This window comes from Pipistrellus kuhlii, unplaced genomic scaffold (genome assembly GCF_014108245.1).
Source record: "Pipistrellus kuhlii isolate mPipKuh1 unplaced genomic scaffold, mPipKuh1.p scaffold_m20_p_3, whole genome shotgun sequence".
Taxonomy (NCBI): domain Eukaryota; kingdom Metazoa; phylum Chordata; class Mammalia; order Chiroptera; family Vespertilionidae; genus Pipistrellus; species Pipistrellus kuhlii.
Genome location: NW_023425529.1, coordinates 77,042,474 through 77,061,418, shown reverse-complemented (window position 1 = coordinate 77,061,418; position 18,945 = coordinate 77,042,474).

The window sequence follows — 18,945 nt, the reverse complement described above, 5'->3', positions numbered from 1 at the left end:
GTTGTGTCAGGAAAATCTCAGGGAAAGAATTGTGTGATCAAGGTGTTTAAGAATGAAAGGGAGATTCACATGCAAAATGGACCCAGTTTTCCTAGTAACAGATCCAGATTCTTGATACAACAGCTTGAACAAAAGTAAAGGGCCTGGTGGGTCTATAGACGTCAATGTCATTTGCTATGATTGCAGGAGAGGGGAGAGTGATGGGGCATGACCTGGTGATTGGCAACATCCAAACATGTGGGGTCTTGAATGTCTCTGCTTCTGTTTTAAGGAAGAGAACTTGGCACAACCCAGATATCTGAATTTATAAATACACAGGAGAAGAGAACAGAGGCTGCTCAAAGACATGGATGAGTAGGCATAAAGTCTTGCTTTCATTACGTACATAACGTGGGATTAGGGTTGTAGAAATTTACCTCTCAGATAAATTGGGTTTATTAATGCGACAACTCATGACTTTAGGAGAATTGTTACATTTTTTTCTTTAGCTGCAGAATATGTTTTAAAAAATGAAAACCACTTCTAGCTTCAATTTTCAAATGCCTTACTTTGAGAGACCATTAGTCATGAAGGTGTTTGCATAGCAAGTGTGTGTAGGATGTCCTAGCTTTGTTGGCAGTGGTTCAAGGGAACTTATATCATTAAATTGGAAAGAGGCCGGGCATGATGGTGAGAAAATTCATGGCACTGTTCCCATAACATGAGGCCCCCATTTAAGAGCAAGATAAAGAAAAGGCAAAGATCTAGAAGAGAAGTATGGGAATGAAAACAAGTAACAAAGGGGAGATAAAAATGGAATCCCAGTTCAGTGTGCATAATAGAAATGCAAATGATGATGCTAAAATAGAAAGGAACAGTACTTCTCAAACAGGCAAAGTAAAGGAAAATTGTAGTAGCAAAAGCATTTTGCATGGTGAAATTATACACTGTGTCTATGCCTCTCAGTAGCAAAGACACCTACTCTAATTTTTCCCAGCACGAGGCTGTGAATTTGGTGAGTCATTTTATGAAGGTTTACTACAAAGCTCTGAACTGCATATTTTAAAAATACATTTGGATTTAATCTTTTTTTCCCAACAGCTGCCTACTTATGCTCCAATTTTAGAGCAAAATTTCTTACCTGGGCTACAAAATAATACACTTTAAAAATCAGTAAGTTTTTTTGGAATGATATCTAGCATTTTTGGTTTAGTTAAAAATCATGGTGGAAGGAAGTTCTTATGAAATTCTGTTATTTATCTCAAAAGTTGATAATCTAAATATAAACTTGCATATATAAAAACACTCAGAAAAAGGTTATTTCTGTGTGTGTGAAGAAACAAGGTGGAGAGGACAGGATTAGAAATAGATGTCTTTGAATATATTTTGTTTTGTTTTGAATTTAAAAACATGTAAATATTTCACATGATTATAAAACATAATTAATCATGAGACAAATCTCTAAAAATTGAAAGCAAAATAACACAAATAAACCTGAGTTTCAAATTGGTGGTATAAACACAGATAAATTACTTCTGATGACAATATAATTTGTCTATAGATATACCCTAAGAAAAAAAAGAATTGTCAAAAATTTAAAATGTTTTTCCTAATTATTTTTTTGGGGAAGATAGTATTGTTACTATTTTGGCTGCCTTATTTCTCTCTCATTTCTTTCTTTCTCTTCCTTCCCACCTCCCTCATCCTTCCTTCCTCTCTTCTTTTCCTCCTTCCCTTCCTTCCTTCTTCCCTCCCTCCCTCCTTCCCTTCCTTCCTTCCTCCCTCCCTCCCTCCCTCTCTCCTTTCCTCCCTTCCTCCCTTCCTCCCTTTCTCCCTTCTTCACTCTCACACTCTCTTTCTTTCTTGTTTTTTCCTTTCTTTCTTTTTTTTTGGGGGGGGATGGGGGCTGGATGGGGGGTGGTGGTGGTGACTATAGTGTATACTATGGGGTAAAACAAATCAGAAATTATGTTAGTGTTGGATATTAAAATTTCCAGCGTGGAAGAAGGTAATTTAAATGTAATATCAAAAAGAGTAACTAAAAACTCCAAAGTTTTGAAGTTATATTGTAATTGTTAATTGAAATTGTGATGTATTTTAATAGAAAAAAAAATACAGCTCCCCTAGCTCTACTCACTGAAAAGACTTGGAAACAATGAACACTTAGTAAAATGAACACTACTCTAAAGTCAAAATCCAGATTGTGCTATCTCAAAACTGTTTCTCATAAAAAGAACCAGGGCTTCTTGGGAGAGAAGTGACTTTAGATCCGTAACAGAAAATGTATAACAATGAACTCAGAAAAATTATTATAGCAAGGAGCAGGGGTGCTATCAGTGACTTTGGAATTATGTCTAAAATATTTTGGAGCCAACTAGCCAAAGAGGGGACAATTTGAGAGTCAATAAAATAATAACTGCAATGGGTTGAAATGCCTCCATTATGTTTAAACCTATAGTGATTCAAAACACACACATGCACACCTAGCCAAAAATTTTTCCTGAAGCCCCTTAAACCATTGGTCCTCTTTGGAGGATACTAGGTAACTAGCCTATGAATTTGAAAGCTAATAAATGAAGAGAAATAATCAAACATTTACCTTGTCTTTTCTGTACACATTATGCCACTGGGTAATCAAATGGAAGAGTTCCTGATTGAAAACAGCAAAATGAAATGAAATTATTAGACAACTAGCGGCCCAGTGCATAAAATCTGTGCTTAGCGGGAGGGAGAGCCGGGTTCCCTCAACCCAGCCTACAACCTATCCAATCAGACATCCCTCTCAAAACTGCAACTGCTGGCTCCTAACTGCTCACCTGCCTACCAGCCTGATCACCCCTAACTGTCCTCCTCTGCAGGCCTGATCTTGCCCCTAATTGCCCTCCTCTGCTGGCCAATTTGGTTCTGATTGGTCTGTTTCTATGTCAGTCAGTGTCAAAAGCTCTGCCTCCTAGAGAGTCATTGGCTCTTCACAGTTTGCCCAGATTTGGTCCTGATTGATTGATTTATATGCCAGTCAGCATCAAAAACTCCACCTCCTAGGCAGCCATTGGCTCCTCACAGTTTACCCAAATTTGGTTCTGATTGGTTGGTTTCTATGCCAGTCAGGATCTTTGGGCCTATTCAACAGGGCCTGATCAGAAAAGCAGAGCTGATCACCAGCCCCAGGGGAGGTCTGGAGAGAAATGGTAGCTTGGCTGCTGGCCCAGTCCGAAGAGAAAGAGAGAGGCAAGTGCTGATCAACAGCTGCCAGACAGTCTATGGATCAGATCCTGCTTATCTCTTCTGGCCTTTCTCTAGGCCTGATTTCTAGCTCCTCAGCAGTCAGTGATTGGTCACCATGCCTGCAGCTGTAGCAGTCAGTACTGAGTCACCACTGACTGCAGGACTGACTTCTGGTTGGTCGAGCCTCCAGTTGTGATGGACTAGGGTTTTTATATATCGATATTAAGATTGGAGAAATGTGAACATTGATTGGATAAGTAGTAATATCATGAACTTACTTCTAATTATATTTAGTTATGATAATGAATTATTACATTGAAAACAGTTATCTCTGAAAATATATGTATTTAATACATATGCATATATAACTATAGGTATTATAATATATGCATATATATTTATAGATGAAATGTGATTCTTTAGTTTTGTTTTAAAATAATCCAGGGGATTTAGGCATAAGGAGAATTAGGTGAGGGTATAAATAAAATGAGTTTGATCTTGACCATAAATTGAAAATTGTTGAAGCTAGGTACATGAGGCTGTACCATATTATTATTTTTTATTTTGTATATATTTGAAACTTTTCATATAAAGAGTTTTTTTTTAAATCAATTGTTTTGCTCATCTCTCTTTTTCCATGACCTGATAATTCTGCTTCCCAATGTAGTTTTATGCTCACACGGCAGGTATTCAGTGAATGTTTGGTAACAGTCATGCTGCTATTGTTGAAGATGCCCCTGTAGCATTGTTTAAGATTCTCATTCTGAGTAAAAACTGGACAGATTGGTAAACAAATTCTGGGCATTATTCAGGTCAGTTATGGTAGCTCTTTTTGGGCAGGCATGAGTTTTCAGAATTAAACATCTGATGTTCTGAGTTCTAAAGTGAAGATATTGGCCCTCTTATCTTAGAGCAGTATTTCCTTGAGCCAGAAAAACAGTTTTTCCACTAAACTGCTCATGAAAAATTGATGTAGTCTCATGACTGATTAAATTCTTAACTGCAAGAAGACTCATCACTAATTACGTTACCACTAGTGGCCCAGTGAATGAAATTCATGCACATTAAAAGAGAATTAATTGAGGAAATATTTTAATATTGCTATTTGCCCTTTCTCTATAATAGGATTGTCAGAGATGAAAGATAATTAGCAAAATGTATACGAAGATCTTCCTCCTGTCAGAGTCTGGGGATCACCGAGGGACCTAAAGTCAAGTCCCCACCCACCACCCACATGTGCTTTGAAAATTCAGGAGACCCAGACCCAGCAGCCCCCCCCCCCCCCCCCAATCAAGTCCCTCCAGGCAGGGGCACAGCCTCAGGTCCCCTGGCCTGGCGCTGAGTGAGGGCGCAGTCTCAGGTCCCCTTTCAAGCCCCATGGGGGGGATGTGTGGCCTGAGGTCCTCTGGCCCAGCACTGGGGCAGGGGCACAGCCTGAGATGCCCGTCAAGCCTCACAGGGCAGAGGGTGTGGCCTGAGGTCCCTTGCCCTGGCCAGGTGCCCTGCAGCCTCAGGTCCCTGCTGTTTGGTTGTGACATTACAGCATCCTGGCTAATTTGCATATTCCTCTATTATACACATAGATAATATAGTGGATCTCATGACTATCTATTCAATAAGTGTCTATGATTCCTTACCAGCAAAATTCATGCTTTAGTTATTCTGAGATACTTGTTCATTCTGAAGGTTTTCATCTGTATACTTTTTCAATTGTGCTATATTATTTTCTTTTATTAATTTATTGATATTTTTCATCTTAGTGTTTTCATTTTTGGAACAATAATTCAGATCTCTGACATTCTGGGCTGATGTTGGAATTGCCTTTCTTTTCCCTTCAGTTCTATTTTCTATTTCTATTTTTGTTTACTTAATTTCTCAGCAGTTTCTACTTTATGTTCCTAATTCTTCTACTTACTTAAAATTTTTCTGTTCATGCAGAAATGATCCTTTTTTATTTCTTATGGTTTCTTTAAAAATAGCATCTTATTTTTGTTTCATTTGTTTTCTTCAACACAAAATCTCTTTCTATTTCTCTGAAAGTGTAACTGTTTCAAAGTTATCTATTGCTCTCTGAGTTACCTGTTTCCTCTAAGTTATGTTTATTTGTTATAGCTTTTGCTTTTCATGTTGAAGTATTTTTCAAATATCTGATGACTCTTAGCTGGCTAGTCACGTTTCTAAAGAAGGCTATAACTAGCTGATTGAATGTTCTGTGCAAGAGGTGGAGTATCTAACAATAAAACCAGTTATTTACTGGGGGACCCCAAGAGTAATATTAAAAAAGTTTAACGTTATTATTTCATGAGCATAATTTCATCACAGAAGGTGCCCAGACACTGCAGAATGGCCATAGACAACATACTCAAGAACCCTGTGTGTACAAGCTGGATTCAACCACATCTCTTGGGTGGGATAGTTTCTCAAGAGATTCTTCAGTGTCTTGCCTGGAGTAGTGTGGGGGTGATGATTGTCCTGACAGTTTTGAAGGGATCCCAGAGTTCTCTGTGTTTTGTAGACCATTATTCATGTCCCTGAAGCAGAGTTTCTCTGATTCAGTTTCTTCAAAATCTGTTACACTCCAATCTTCTTCAGATGGGTGAAAGGTACTCAACTAGGTGATAGAGTGAAGGACATGTGCGGGGAGGGAGGGGGGTGGGGAAGGTAACTGCTCTCTATTAAGCCCTTTTTCCTTGAGGTTCTTTTTTTCCATTCCAGCCTTCACACTTAACCTTCAGAGATATTAAGAACCTCTCATTCCTAAAGCATTTTTGGTTCTTCTGCACATATCATCTTGTTTCCTGTGAGCATCACCTCTCTTGAGGCTGAAAGTTTACTAGTAGCTTTCTGTGACCTGTGAAATAAGTTATTTATCTAAATTCTTTTTTTCTCTTTCTCTTTTTTTCTTCTTTTCTTTTTTTTTTATACACCTCATTTGCTGTTATTTTCCCCCCAATTTCTTTGCTATGATTGTTTTACACTGTGTGTGTGCTTAATTTTCTTAAAGATTTTGGTAGCATTTTTAAAGAAAATAAAGTAAATATGTGTACATAGCTCACTATGTTTAATCAGAAATTTTACATAGACATTCTTAAGATATACCTTTAAACATAAATTAGTTTTTGACAATAACTAGAGCTCATCAGCATTATCGATAATATACTCTCTGATAAAAAAATGACGTTATTTTTTTAAATTTAATTTTTTTATTGTTGGAAGTATTACATGTCACTTTTTCCTCCCATTGACCTCTCCCTGGCTGCCCTCCTCCCCCACCCCCTCTACTGCCTTCCCTTTGAAATTTGATGGTCTATTTGATGTTTCTATGTCTCTGGATATATTTTTTGTTCATCAGTGTATGTTGTTCATTATATTCCACAAATGAATGAGATAATGTGATACTTATCCTTCCCTGACTGGCTTATTTCACTTAGCATAATGCTCTCCAGGTCCATCCTTGCTGTTATGAATGGTTAAGAGTTTTTTTTTTTTTTTTTTTTTTTTTTTAGCAGTGTAGTATTCCATTGTGTAGATGTACCACTGGATTTTAATCCTCTCATCTACTGATAGGCAATTGGGCTATTTCCAAATCTTAGCTATTGTAAATTGTGCTGCTATGAACACAGGGGTGCCTATATCCTTTCTTATTGGTGTTTCTGGTTTCTTGGGATATATTCTTAGAAGTGGGATTACTGGTCAAATGGGAATTCCATTTTTAATTTTTTGAGGAAACTTTATATTGTTCTCCACAGTGGCTGGACCAATATGCATTCTCACCAGGAGTGCATGAAGGTTCCTTTCTCTCACATCCTCACCAGTACTTGTCATTTGTTGATTTGTTGATGACAGCCATTCTGACAGGTGTGAGATGATACCTTAAATAATATTCTATCTAACAAAAGAGAAACACACAAATTGACCGTACCTCCATTACACCCACAAGCCATGCCCACCAGCCAATCAGGGGCAAGTATGCAAATCAACCCAACCAAGACAGTGGCAGCCATGAAGTTGGAGCAAGCAGGAGGCATAGGTTGTCCCTGATGATGGAGGAAGCCAAGATTCCCACTGCCCAGGCTGGTTCTGGCATTCACTCAATGCTACAAAGTTTCAATTGTAGAAGATAAATAAATCCCAGATACCTGCTTCCAGCTTACCCTGGCCTCTGCTCAAGAAGGCATTGAAAAAAAAAAAAAAAAAAAAAGCATAAAAGGAGGGGCTAGGAGCTTGGGTCATGGGGGGCTGTGGCCAGCCTGCAAACAGCCATCAGCACCTCACTGAGATTGGTCAGGCACCCAAGCAGGACACCCTGATCCAGGACACCCTACAGGGCAAATCCATGCAATAGGCCTCTATCTATACTAATAAAAGAATAACATGCTAATTAGACTGGAAGACCTTCCAGAAGACCTTCTGGATGTTCTTTGGGACAAAGCCATAGAGGTGGGGCTGAGGTAGAGGTGGTTAAGGGCCAAGAGGGGAGGGTAGTTGTGGATGATCAGGATGGGATGGCAGTTGTGGGTGATCAGGCTGGTGGGGGCGGGGGGGGGGCGTAGGGGGTAAGCAGACCAGCAGGGGGGGCAGTGGGGGCTAGCAGGCCATCAGTGGAAGTCAGTTGGAGGTGATCAGGACAGCAGGGCGGCAGTTCGAGTGAGCAGACCAGCAGGGGGGCAGTTGGGAGTGAGCAGGCTGGTGGGGGGCATTTGGGGGCAAGCAGGCCAGTGGTGGGGGCAGTTGGGAGTGAGCAGGTCAGCAAGCAGAATGGTTAGGGGCAATCAGGCAGGCAGGCAGGGAAGTGAGCAATTAGGAGCCAGCAGTCCTGGATTGCGAGAGGGATGTCCGACTGCTGGTTTAGGCCTGATCCCTGTAAACTGGCAGTAGGACATCCTTTGAGGGTTCCCAGATTGGAGAGGGTGCAGGCCAGACTGAAGAACACCCCCACCCCTCATGCATAAATTTTGTGTACTGGGCGACTAGTTAACATATATATTCATTTCCTTGTACTTCAGCTTCCAAATGGACGTTATCTGAACTTTTAATTCTAAATTATATTTAAAAAATAATCTTTAAAGTTATGAATAAAAAAGGACTTAAACTTAACATATTATTTATATATTTATTTATTTATTTATTTTACCATGCTTTCTTATATCCCAGATCTTACTTTTTTCTGGTTTCTTAGTTTTATTAGCATGCATGTTTGAATAACTTGCTCACATGTTAATAGAAGTTGGTTTAGAGTGTAGGAGCTTTTCTGCAGGAGGAAGTTGGAGCTTCAGCTGGTCTCTAGGACACTGCTAACTCCCTGGGACAATGAACTGTTCCATCTCTGATCTCAGAGCCCACACTCACCTAGTAAAGCCTGTGGGCAACTGTAGCTCTCTTAGCTCAGCATATTTAGGAGGTGTGTGTGTGTGTGTGTGTGTGTGTGTGTGTGTGTATAGGGGGGGTGGGGGCGGGTAGTGACTGACAAACCCAGTTTCTCTAAATGCACTCTCCCAGTTAATTGTCCTGATACTTGCTCCCTGAAGGAACTTCTGGCTGAAGTTCCCCTCATCACTCTCATCTCCACACTACTTCTGTCCTGTGTGGTGTTCTCTGGTCTTGCTTCACCAAGAATGGAATTCTATATGCTGTTTATCTTTTATGACTACCTCACATCTTTGCTGTTGACATTACTCTTGCTTTCCAGTGCTGTGTGTGTGTGTGTGTATTTAACATGAGGATTCTGCTAGCCAGCTTGTCTATTACTGCTTGCTGTTTCAAAAAGAAAATTTGATTTGGCCTTCTTTTTCTTGGTTTGACTGTTGTTTTTCTTAATTTGCTTACCCTTTTTCTTTTGTGTAATCCAGTCTGAAGGTAAAAGTCTGCTTTTTAGCCAGCCACAGAGAAAAAAACAACACTAAAATCTTAACTCTGATATTTATTTACTAGGTATACTCTGCCAAGTGGCACAGAATGCATTTCCAGTATAGATTCCCCACTAGCACTAAAAGCATCTGTAAAGATATAGTGATATGAAAGAGAGCCAGAAACCTACAATGGAAGCAGTGTTATCCAAAACAGTTTTCTTTAAATGTACATATCTTGAAAGGACTCTCTATGTTCTTTCAGGGAAATGGATACATTCTCTTCCCACATTTTACTTTGGCAATCATCCCATTTTCTGTAACTACATTTTCAAGTTCTCTGGCTTGATACTTAAATCAATGCAGAGCATAATTAATATTCTATTAAGTTATTATTTTCTATAAAACACAACATTTAAAAAATATATATTTTATTGATTTTGTACAGAGAGGAAGGGAGAGAGACAGAGAGTTAGAAACATCGATGAGAGAGAATCATCGATCAGCTGCCTCCTGCACACCCCCCACTGGGGATATGCCCACAACCAAGGTACATGCCTTTGACCGGAATTGAACCCGGGACCTTTCAGTCCCCAAGCTGACGCTCTATCCATTGAGCCAAACCGGTCCCGGCAAAACACAACATTTTATAAAATATATTTTTGTGCTTTTTAAGGGAAGTTGTTCTCATTTATTGGTGCCAATTATTGCTTTCACCATGGGGTTCCATCTCTGAAATTATAATGCAAATTATAAGTAAAATATGTTAATTTCTAAAGTTTTATGTTAGGCATTTTTAGTATTAGAGTTAAGGTTAGGCTTAGTGCTATTGTATTGTAGGTAGTATATTCATGTCATAAATGTGGTTTAGCTAAATTAATACAATGCTCTTAGACTGAAAAAATGATGACTATTTTTTCCAAACTTGTCTCTAACATTCAATTTCAATATTACTGCTCATGAGAATTCAGGAAAATTGATCGGCATATAAACCACAGTAGTTTTTTGGTTTTTTTGGTTTTGTTTTTTTTAAGATCTGTACATGTATAATGTCTTTGACAACTTGAAACCTGTATTTTTGGAGTCTAGTTATACCAACCTCTTGAGGTATATTCGACTTCTGGGCTCTCCTTAAGAACATTTTTCTCTTAATGCACATGATTCACATGTGTTTTTAGATTTTACCTGGAGCCTCCTTTGCTGTGTGTAATCTTTATGCCAGATCTCCCTGTCTCTGTGATATATATTGAGTCTTATTTAGTTTTCAGAGCAAATAATAAAAAATGGTAACTTAAAGGAACAGGGTGTTTTGCTGCTCCAAGGGACTAACCAGGTAATTTATTCCAGATTGTTTATTGTTTGCATGAGAAAACAGGCCTAGAGAAAGAAATGCCTGGTTAAATGCTCACCACTGGCTGGCACTAAAGAGGACCCATGCGCATGATCAGGAGGTGGGGTAGGTTTTCTGGCATCTCTCATCTTGTCCCTGCTTTCAGCCAGATGATTCAAGCTAAGCTGATGCCAAATTTCAGGAGCTCTAAAAATGTTTTTTACCTGCAGAATGTGGATAATACATGTCAAATTTGTACCTTGCTTTTGAAGAAATTTACAGCTAAGGTTAATGTTTTTGTGTTCTCTTTTTTTCCCTTAATTATTTGAACTTAAAATATTTAAGTGTATGAAATAAATTAAGTTGCTAAGGTAAACTCAATAACCACAGTATGGAATGTACAATACATGAATGACACCTTGGAAAAAAATGTTTCTTGCCAAAGTCTAAGTATAATAATATAATATTTGTTTTGAGTCCTTGAAAGAGTTCCGGTCTGTTTAACTTAGGCTTTTATGTTTAAACACTAAACCATATTCTGTATAAAATCAAACAAACCCACAAATAGACTGCAAAGAATCTGGAGTATTTGAGCTTTGTTTAAAAGCCTCTTTTAGGAGTTGAATTAATAAAGAACACATATACTTTTTTCTGTTTTCTCTATAACACTAATAGTTGAGGCTAGGCTAGATTACTAAGTAGTTGATAGCTTTTGCCTTCAGTGTATTTTATTGGTAGAGAGAGGTGGGGGGAGGGGGGAGGAGAGAGAGAGAAAGAGAGAGAAAGAGAGAGAGAGAGAGAGAGAGAGAGAGAGAGAGAGAGAGAGTTAAAAAGGAAAACATGACCTCTTTAGTAATTAACAGACTTACAAAAAAAAAAAAAAAAAAAAAAAAAAAGCAAAGGGCTTATTGCAGCTTGGATTGAAGAAAACATGAAATGAAGAAACCTGAGCTTACTTCAGCTTTTATAGACATACTTGTGTGATGTTGAGCAAGTGACTTGCTTTCTTTGCTTTCCCTGGGTCTTAATTTTCAATTTTCTCACCTGTGAAATGAGGAATAATAGGATTAAATTTCAATACCTTCTCCCAAACCTGAAGTTTAATAATTCTCTGAAATAAAATAACCATTTGTACTTCACCGATCTTCACCAAGAAATAGATAATATTTAGTAGCCATAATGCCAGAATAATTTGCTACATCGCTTTCTTCTTGAATAGAAAAGATGAGAAATTAGCCTCTCTTACTCCGCAAGCCTACATTCAGAAACAATTTTTTCTTTATCAGTGTAGCAAGCTTATCTTTTGGGGGACTTATTGGCAACTTTTTTGTTTATTATGTCCAAAATTTAAATTAGACCTCTTTCCTAAAATGTTCTTACTATATAATAATTTTAATTTATTATTTTCTCTGTGAGAAATATTATAGTTAATGCTCATCTATAAACTTCTGCCATTATTTGATTATCTGTTTTCTCACCAAACTATAGGGTTCATGAGGGCAGAGATTATTTGTTTGGTTTACAATTTAATCCTAGAATTTATCATAGTTCCTGACATTTAGTATGAGTCCAATAAAGGAAGAAATATGGTTAAACAAGCTGACCATAAATCATCTTGGAATCATCAAAAAAAATCTCCATCAAGACATTATGTGGGTCCATGATGGCGGCCTAGGAAGACCCTGAACTCACCTTTTCTCAGGAGCATATCAAATTTACACCGACACACAGAGCAATTCCCCCGGAAGTAGAATTGAGAGCTGACTGAATGGCTTCTGTACAACAAATGAGAGACACACAAAAGGGGTAGGAGATATGAGACCTGCACCATAGGCACCCAATATACCTCTCCGCAGTCAGAAGGGATCCCAGAAGGGCCACTCCACACACTCACCCACCCTCCAAAACCCCAGTATTTTAAAGGACTTCTCTAGAAAGAACTTCATTTACCAATCTTTGAGCATCTGCTGTACAGGAGGGGAGCTAGGGGAGCTCTCTCTGAGGTGGTGTTTGATGCACTGGAAAAGGCATTTGTGGCCTCCACTTCCCCTGGATCACAGGGCAGGTGCTCAATCCAGGTGCTCTAGCTGCAGAGCACAGATATCTCAGTTTGCCTGGGCCCACAGCAGCACTGCCACTTTGAAGAGGGTCCCCTGGGAAGGCATATGGGCATTCATTAAATTGTCAGCTGAATTCAAGGCAACAGGCGGAGCCACATCTTAGATACACATTTACCAAAAAGGTGATTGTGTTATCAGCTCTGACTCTTACCTTTGCCCAGGTGTCTGGAACTGGCTTTGAGATGTAAATCCCGTCAAGCACCAGGAATGCTCCTGCCTACTCAAGAATGCAAATAAGCTCCTTTGATCCTAAGTTTTTGGTGAAACCCTCTAGTATTTGGAATATAAATATAAATAAACATGTTGCTTTGACTCTGGGTCCCTATCCTCCATCAGAGAGGACAAGGGTTCCATTGGCTCCCAGCTTTTTCCTTCTATCTTCATGTCTGGTCTATTTCTTTCTTTTATTTCTCAATCCCCAGCTCCTTTACTCAGGAACCAGACCCACTCTTGTTCTGTGCAGGATGCGGAAAGAGAGAAACATCTAAACCACTTGTTTCTGGAAACCCCTAAAATTCTTGCCTGCTCCACCCACAGCTCTGGATCAGTGTTGTTTATCCAGACACGCCTTTTGGCCTGCTCCAGCTCTAGCTTCTAGCCATGTGATTTGCTCTCAAGACCCCCCTCAGCTCACACTCATCCTAGCCACAGCTCCTGTCCAGGTATGGCTTACTCTGGGACTTCCTGCAGACCAAGCCCACTTCAGCTACAGCCCCAGTGGCTTACCTCCAGGAGCCCCCACAGCTCACACCCACTCAAGCTTCAGCTATAGTTCCTAGTGTGGCTTTTCTCTGGGACTACCCAAAGCCAGAACCCACTCCAGCTACAACTCCAGGCTTGCTCTCTGGGACCCCCTGTGTCCCACACATGCTCCAGCTGCAGCTGGCCTGCTGAAGATAACCAGCACACAGTCTGCAAAGGGGTAGCTGTTACACAAGGTTATACTCCTTTAAGACTGGAGAAGGTTGCTGTTTTGGGATAGACAGACAAAATGAGGAGGCAGATAAATGTTCCAAGTGAAATAACAGAACAAAACCCCAGAAAAAGAACAGAATGAAACAAAGACAAGCAATCTATCAGATAAATTATTCAAATGCTGGTTATAAGTATTCTTAATGAACTTCAGAGAAGAATGGATGAACTCAGTGAGAACTTCAACAAAAAGATAGAATATATATATATATATATATATATATATATATATATATATATATATATATAAAGAACTATCAGAATGGAAGCCTACATTAACTAAAACAAAAAACACACCAGAAGGAATCAACAACAGGTAAATTGATGCAGAAGAAGCCTAAGCAATCTAGAAGACAGGGATGTGGAAATCACCCACTCAGACCACCAAAAAGAAAAATGAATTTAAAAAAACCACAAAAACCACAAACAAACAAAAGGATAATTTAAGGGACCTCTGAGACAACATTAAGCCTACCAATATTCAAATCATAGGGATATCAGGAGAAAAAAGAGAAAAGGGGACAGAAAACTGATTTAACTCAGTCTTTTTTTTTTTTTTTAATATATTTTATTGATTTTTACAGAGAGGAAGGGAGAGAGATAGAGAGCTAGAAACGTCAATGAGAGAGAAACATTGACCAGCTGCCTCTTGCACATCCCCTACTGGGGATGTGCCCACAACCAACGTACATGCCCCTGGCTGGAATCAAACTTGGGACCTTTCAGTCCGCAGACTAAATCTCTACCGCTGAGCCAAACAGGTTTCGGCCAGAAAACTGATTTAAAGGAATAATGGATGAAAACTTCCCCAACCTGGTAAAGGAAGCAGATATACAAGTTTAGGAGGTGCAGAGAGTTTCAAACAAGGTGAACCAAAAGACATGTCATAATCAATTTCCAAAAGTTAAATCAACAAGGATTTTTTTTTTTTAACTTCAAAGTTGTAAAATAACAGAGACTACTAAACTTAACTATATACCAGGTAGTAACAACCATATGAAAGAAAAAAAAGAATCCAAGTAACTTTTAGCTACAGTACTTTCACTCCTCAATCTGAAGATAAAAGAACCCAAAGAAGTTCAAAGAAAACTAAAATTTGACTTAATGAATTAGTAGCTTTATTAATAGTGGTATAATTATTCACTATTATTTAGTAGTAATTCTGAAACAAGTTTATGTGTAGTATATAATTGAGAAAAAGGGATAAATATACTGATCATGTTGGAAATCAGGCTTCTCACAGTGAGAGAAAGGAGCTACAAATATAAAATGATGAAAAGTGAAAATAATATGAAAAGGTGATATTTCACATTCTGTCCATTGAAAGGATGTGATCAATGACACTTTAATGGCAATGAACACTAGCTTCCAGATCTCTGGTTCTACTATCAAACCCCACTACAAAGAAACATGGTTGTTAGAAAAAAGGTTGGTTCAGCGCTGGGGCTGGAGAGTAGGCCTAGACCATGTTGTGCCAGAAGTAAAAATGTGCTGAAAGAGTGACAGGCACAGAAGCCAGCTTGAAGGAGCCCCCATTGGCCAAATCTGGGACAATCTGAGCATCAAAATAAATAATGATAGTGATGAACTATAACCCATTGAATAAAATCAGAATCCATGGATTCATTTTGACAGAAGTAAATAAATAAAGAAGATGTAAAGACCCTTGCAGTAAAAATTTAACTAATAAATGCAGAAGGAATGATAAAGTTTAAAAATAACTATCTGGCAATGATAGTAATTTGATTCGGGAAGAGCCATCAATGTGATATAAGAAACATAACTTCAAATTCACATAACTTCAAATAATCCCCCCTCCACAGGTCAATTGTTTATTACAAAGGGGAAAACAATAACTTTACAGTAGAAAAACTTGGAGGACTTTTCCAGGGCTTGGTGATTAAAGTTAATATGGGAACAAGTCACAATTGGCTTCCACCTAATAAAATCAATGAGGAGAACAGTGTCACTCGTGGGTTTTTCTGCCATCTATGCATAATCTGAACCTAATGAAGTATCTGATGAATTCAAATCTAAGGATATTCTACGAAATAACTGACCCCATCTTTTCAAAATGTCAAAGATGGGAAGGAAAAACAAAACAAAACACCCACTAAAACTGATCTAGATGAAGAAAGGCCGAAGAGGCTGGAAAACTGAAATGCAACGGGAGATCTTGTATTGGATCCTGGACCTGAAACGTTCTTACTACAGAGGACCAGTAGAACAATGGGTGAAATCTGAATAAAGTCTGTGAGTTGGACAAAAAAAGAAATTATGTGACTCCCATATAAACTTTCTGAGTTTTCTGGATTATATTGTTGATGGGGAAGCATTTTCTTAGTGATTGGTTTTCTCTTTTGGGAGGAGGATAGAGATGGTATTGATCTGGCATGACATGTTTTCCAGAGCCGCTACGTGTTAGAGGGTGTTTAGATGTTATCTCTTTTTGCCACTTGTTATCTGTAGAGAAAGACTGTTTGTAGACCAGGTTTAGGCAGCTAATGATGATGTTCCTCCCAACATCCATGCAAACTGGATGGATGACTCTTCATATAGATCTGCAAATTCAGTGTGGCAAAGTACTTGGCTAAGCATTCTGACTCATTATTCTTCACAAGGATAGTGTGACTCATACTAGCAAGCCTGAACGAGATCAGATCAGGAAAAAATTAACAAATACTGGCTGTGCCTACCGAGGACACTGGCAAGAAGAGTCTGTGTAGACATAGCTTCAGTCTCTACATGCTGGTTATTATGCCAAATGATGTTGCAGCTCAATTAGATCAATGATTTGATCGGTTTTATTTTTCTTCATAGATAAAACCTGTAAGCATTAGAGCTGAGAAGTCATATTAAAAGCAATGCAAGCCCAGCTGATGTGGCTCAGTGGTTGCATGGCGACCTATGAAGCAGAAGATTTCGGTTCAATTCCCAAACAGGGCACAGGTGGGGGTTGCAGGCTCGATCCCCAGTGTGGAGTGTGCAGGAGACAGCCGATCAATGATTCTCTATCATCATTGATGTTTCTATTTCTTTCTCCCTCTCCCTTCCTCTCTGAAATCATATACACACATACACACATATATATGCAATGCAATTATGCTTTTTTGAAGAATGTCGCAAGGATTAAGCTAAGCTTAAGTAGGGTTGAACAAAAAATCACCTCAATCTTTTTTTTTTCTTGTCTTTATTTCTTCTTTCTCTTCCTCTTCATCCTTCCTCTCCTTCCTTTTCACACACAGGCTGTGTGCTATAGTGAAAAAGCTCAGATTTTAGAGCAAGGCAGTTATTATTTAGAATCTTTTCTTTAGCATTTTCTATCAGGTCACTTTAACTTTTCTGAGGCTCAGTGTCCTCATGTGTTAAAAGGCAGCTAATAATACTTACATCGAAGGACTATAGTGAGACTTACTACTGTAAACATCAAGTATGTGAACCATTTAATTTAATCTTTACAGTAACTGGCGAGTAAAATGTTCAGTACATAGTAGGTGGTGTATAAATAGCATGATGATGAAAATGTTGGATGTTCTCAATAACATGTCTTTTGAGTATTTACGTATTTATCCTTTGTCATTATCTATGCCATTAGCTTCCACAGTCTCTACCTCCAAAGTGAAACTGGTCATTCATTCATTCAAAATATGTTCTTTTGGTACTTGCTATGTACCAGGTATTATGTACGTTACCTGAAGGAAAATTGAGATCAAGATGTACTTTTTAGCTTCAAAGGGGTTATAATTTAGTAGAGGTTATAGATCAATAAATAATCATTATAACCAAGTGTGATGAGTCCATTAACAGCAAGAAACACAGAATGGATGTTATAGAAAAGACCCCTGAATTCTAGGGGTTCAGGGAGGTTCCTTAGAGAAAATCCCATCTATGCTAGGCCTAAGGAATAAATATAATTGGGATTGGAGGTTAGAGTGTGTTATGAGAAAATTATACATATATATATATATATATATATATATATATATATATGTGTGTGTGTGTGTGTGTGTGTGTGTGTGTGTGTGTGTAGTATATAATTTGCAAAGATAGTAACATGAGAGGGACTATGATAGATTTGAGAAAAGTAGTTAATTCTGAAATTTGAAGAAGTCAGTGGTAAGGGTTGAGTCTTGAGGTAAGAAGGACTGGGCAGTTATGGAAAAATTTGGTGCCCATCTCCCAGAAGTGGTCTAATCTTAGGCTGCCTTTTAGCTGTTGTTGAGTTGTTGGCTCCTCCCTTCCTTAGCTTGGCTTTGGAACAAGGCCCGCTGCCATGCTGACCTTCTAGACTCCTGATCTGAGTGGGCATATGGCTATGTTGCTAACTTCTGATCCTCATGTAATCCATTAAGCTGTGTTCTTGGTCCTGAAAAAGAAAGGCTTATCTTACTAGCACAATGGGGGGCATTCTTGGTCAGTTGGCTATCTTTAAATAACACCCTTACCCTAATCTGAGGGCTATTGGGCTATGGAGCAAAGAGGTTCTTATCAATGGTCTCTTCTGGCCAGAACTTCACAGTCTGCAGGCCTTTTTTGCAGGCCCAGAAGCTGAGGTCAAGCTGACCCAGAATCAACTCCCACACCCTGGGCCTCTCCAACTTGAAATGCTTTCTGGAAAGTCTGAGCTTGCCAGACTTTGTGACATGATAACCTAATTAATTACCATTTCACCTGTCCTGGGAGTGGGGAGATAAATGACATATAGATCGATAAGCTAAGGGGAAGACTGAATCATTTATTGACTCACTCATGAGCTTGTGGTACAGAAAGTACTAACCTGGTAGCAGCGCCTGTCAGGGTACTGAGAAAAGTCTGAGGATGCTCAAAGCACAAATACAAAAACAAACAGCCAGTTCTCAACACACTGCTCTCTTTTGTGTGGCTGGTCCAGAGCTAATTATCTCTGAGTAAGGTGTTCACTATAAAATCCAGATGTTTTATAGTGAAAGAGGCTGCTGGTAATTACTGTCCTGGGACAGCAGGCATAAAGTGGCAAATCCAGACACAGGGCTGTCCTGACTAGGTCTCTGTTGGTCTAATGACTGCTCACAAGTTTGTGGTATCTGAACTTATGGGAAGAATCTAGGACCGAATTATTTTTGGGTTTTATTCTGGCATTATTTTTCATGCTCCCCAAGGCAATTTTTTTGAACATTCACATTTTATGAAGTTCTCATTTTTTTTCTGAGAGGCCATTATTAGCCATTGCAACACAAGACAATTGATTTCTACTCGAAGCCAGAGTGGTGATAATGGAAAAGAAATAACACTAAAGAGGAAAATTTCAGCTGTATCTCTGGCTTTTATCATCTTTTATTAATTGCAACATGGAGGTGAAGATATCATTTGTTTTGAAGGGTTGACCCACAAATTGTGTATTATATATACCTTATTAGCTTTGGTAATATTATATGTGTAGGGATAATTATTTGTATTATTATTGTTTGTCTCCTATGGAACTAATAGCTGAGAG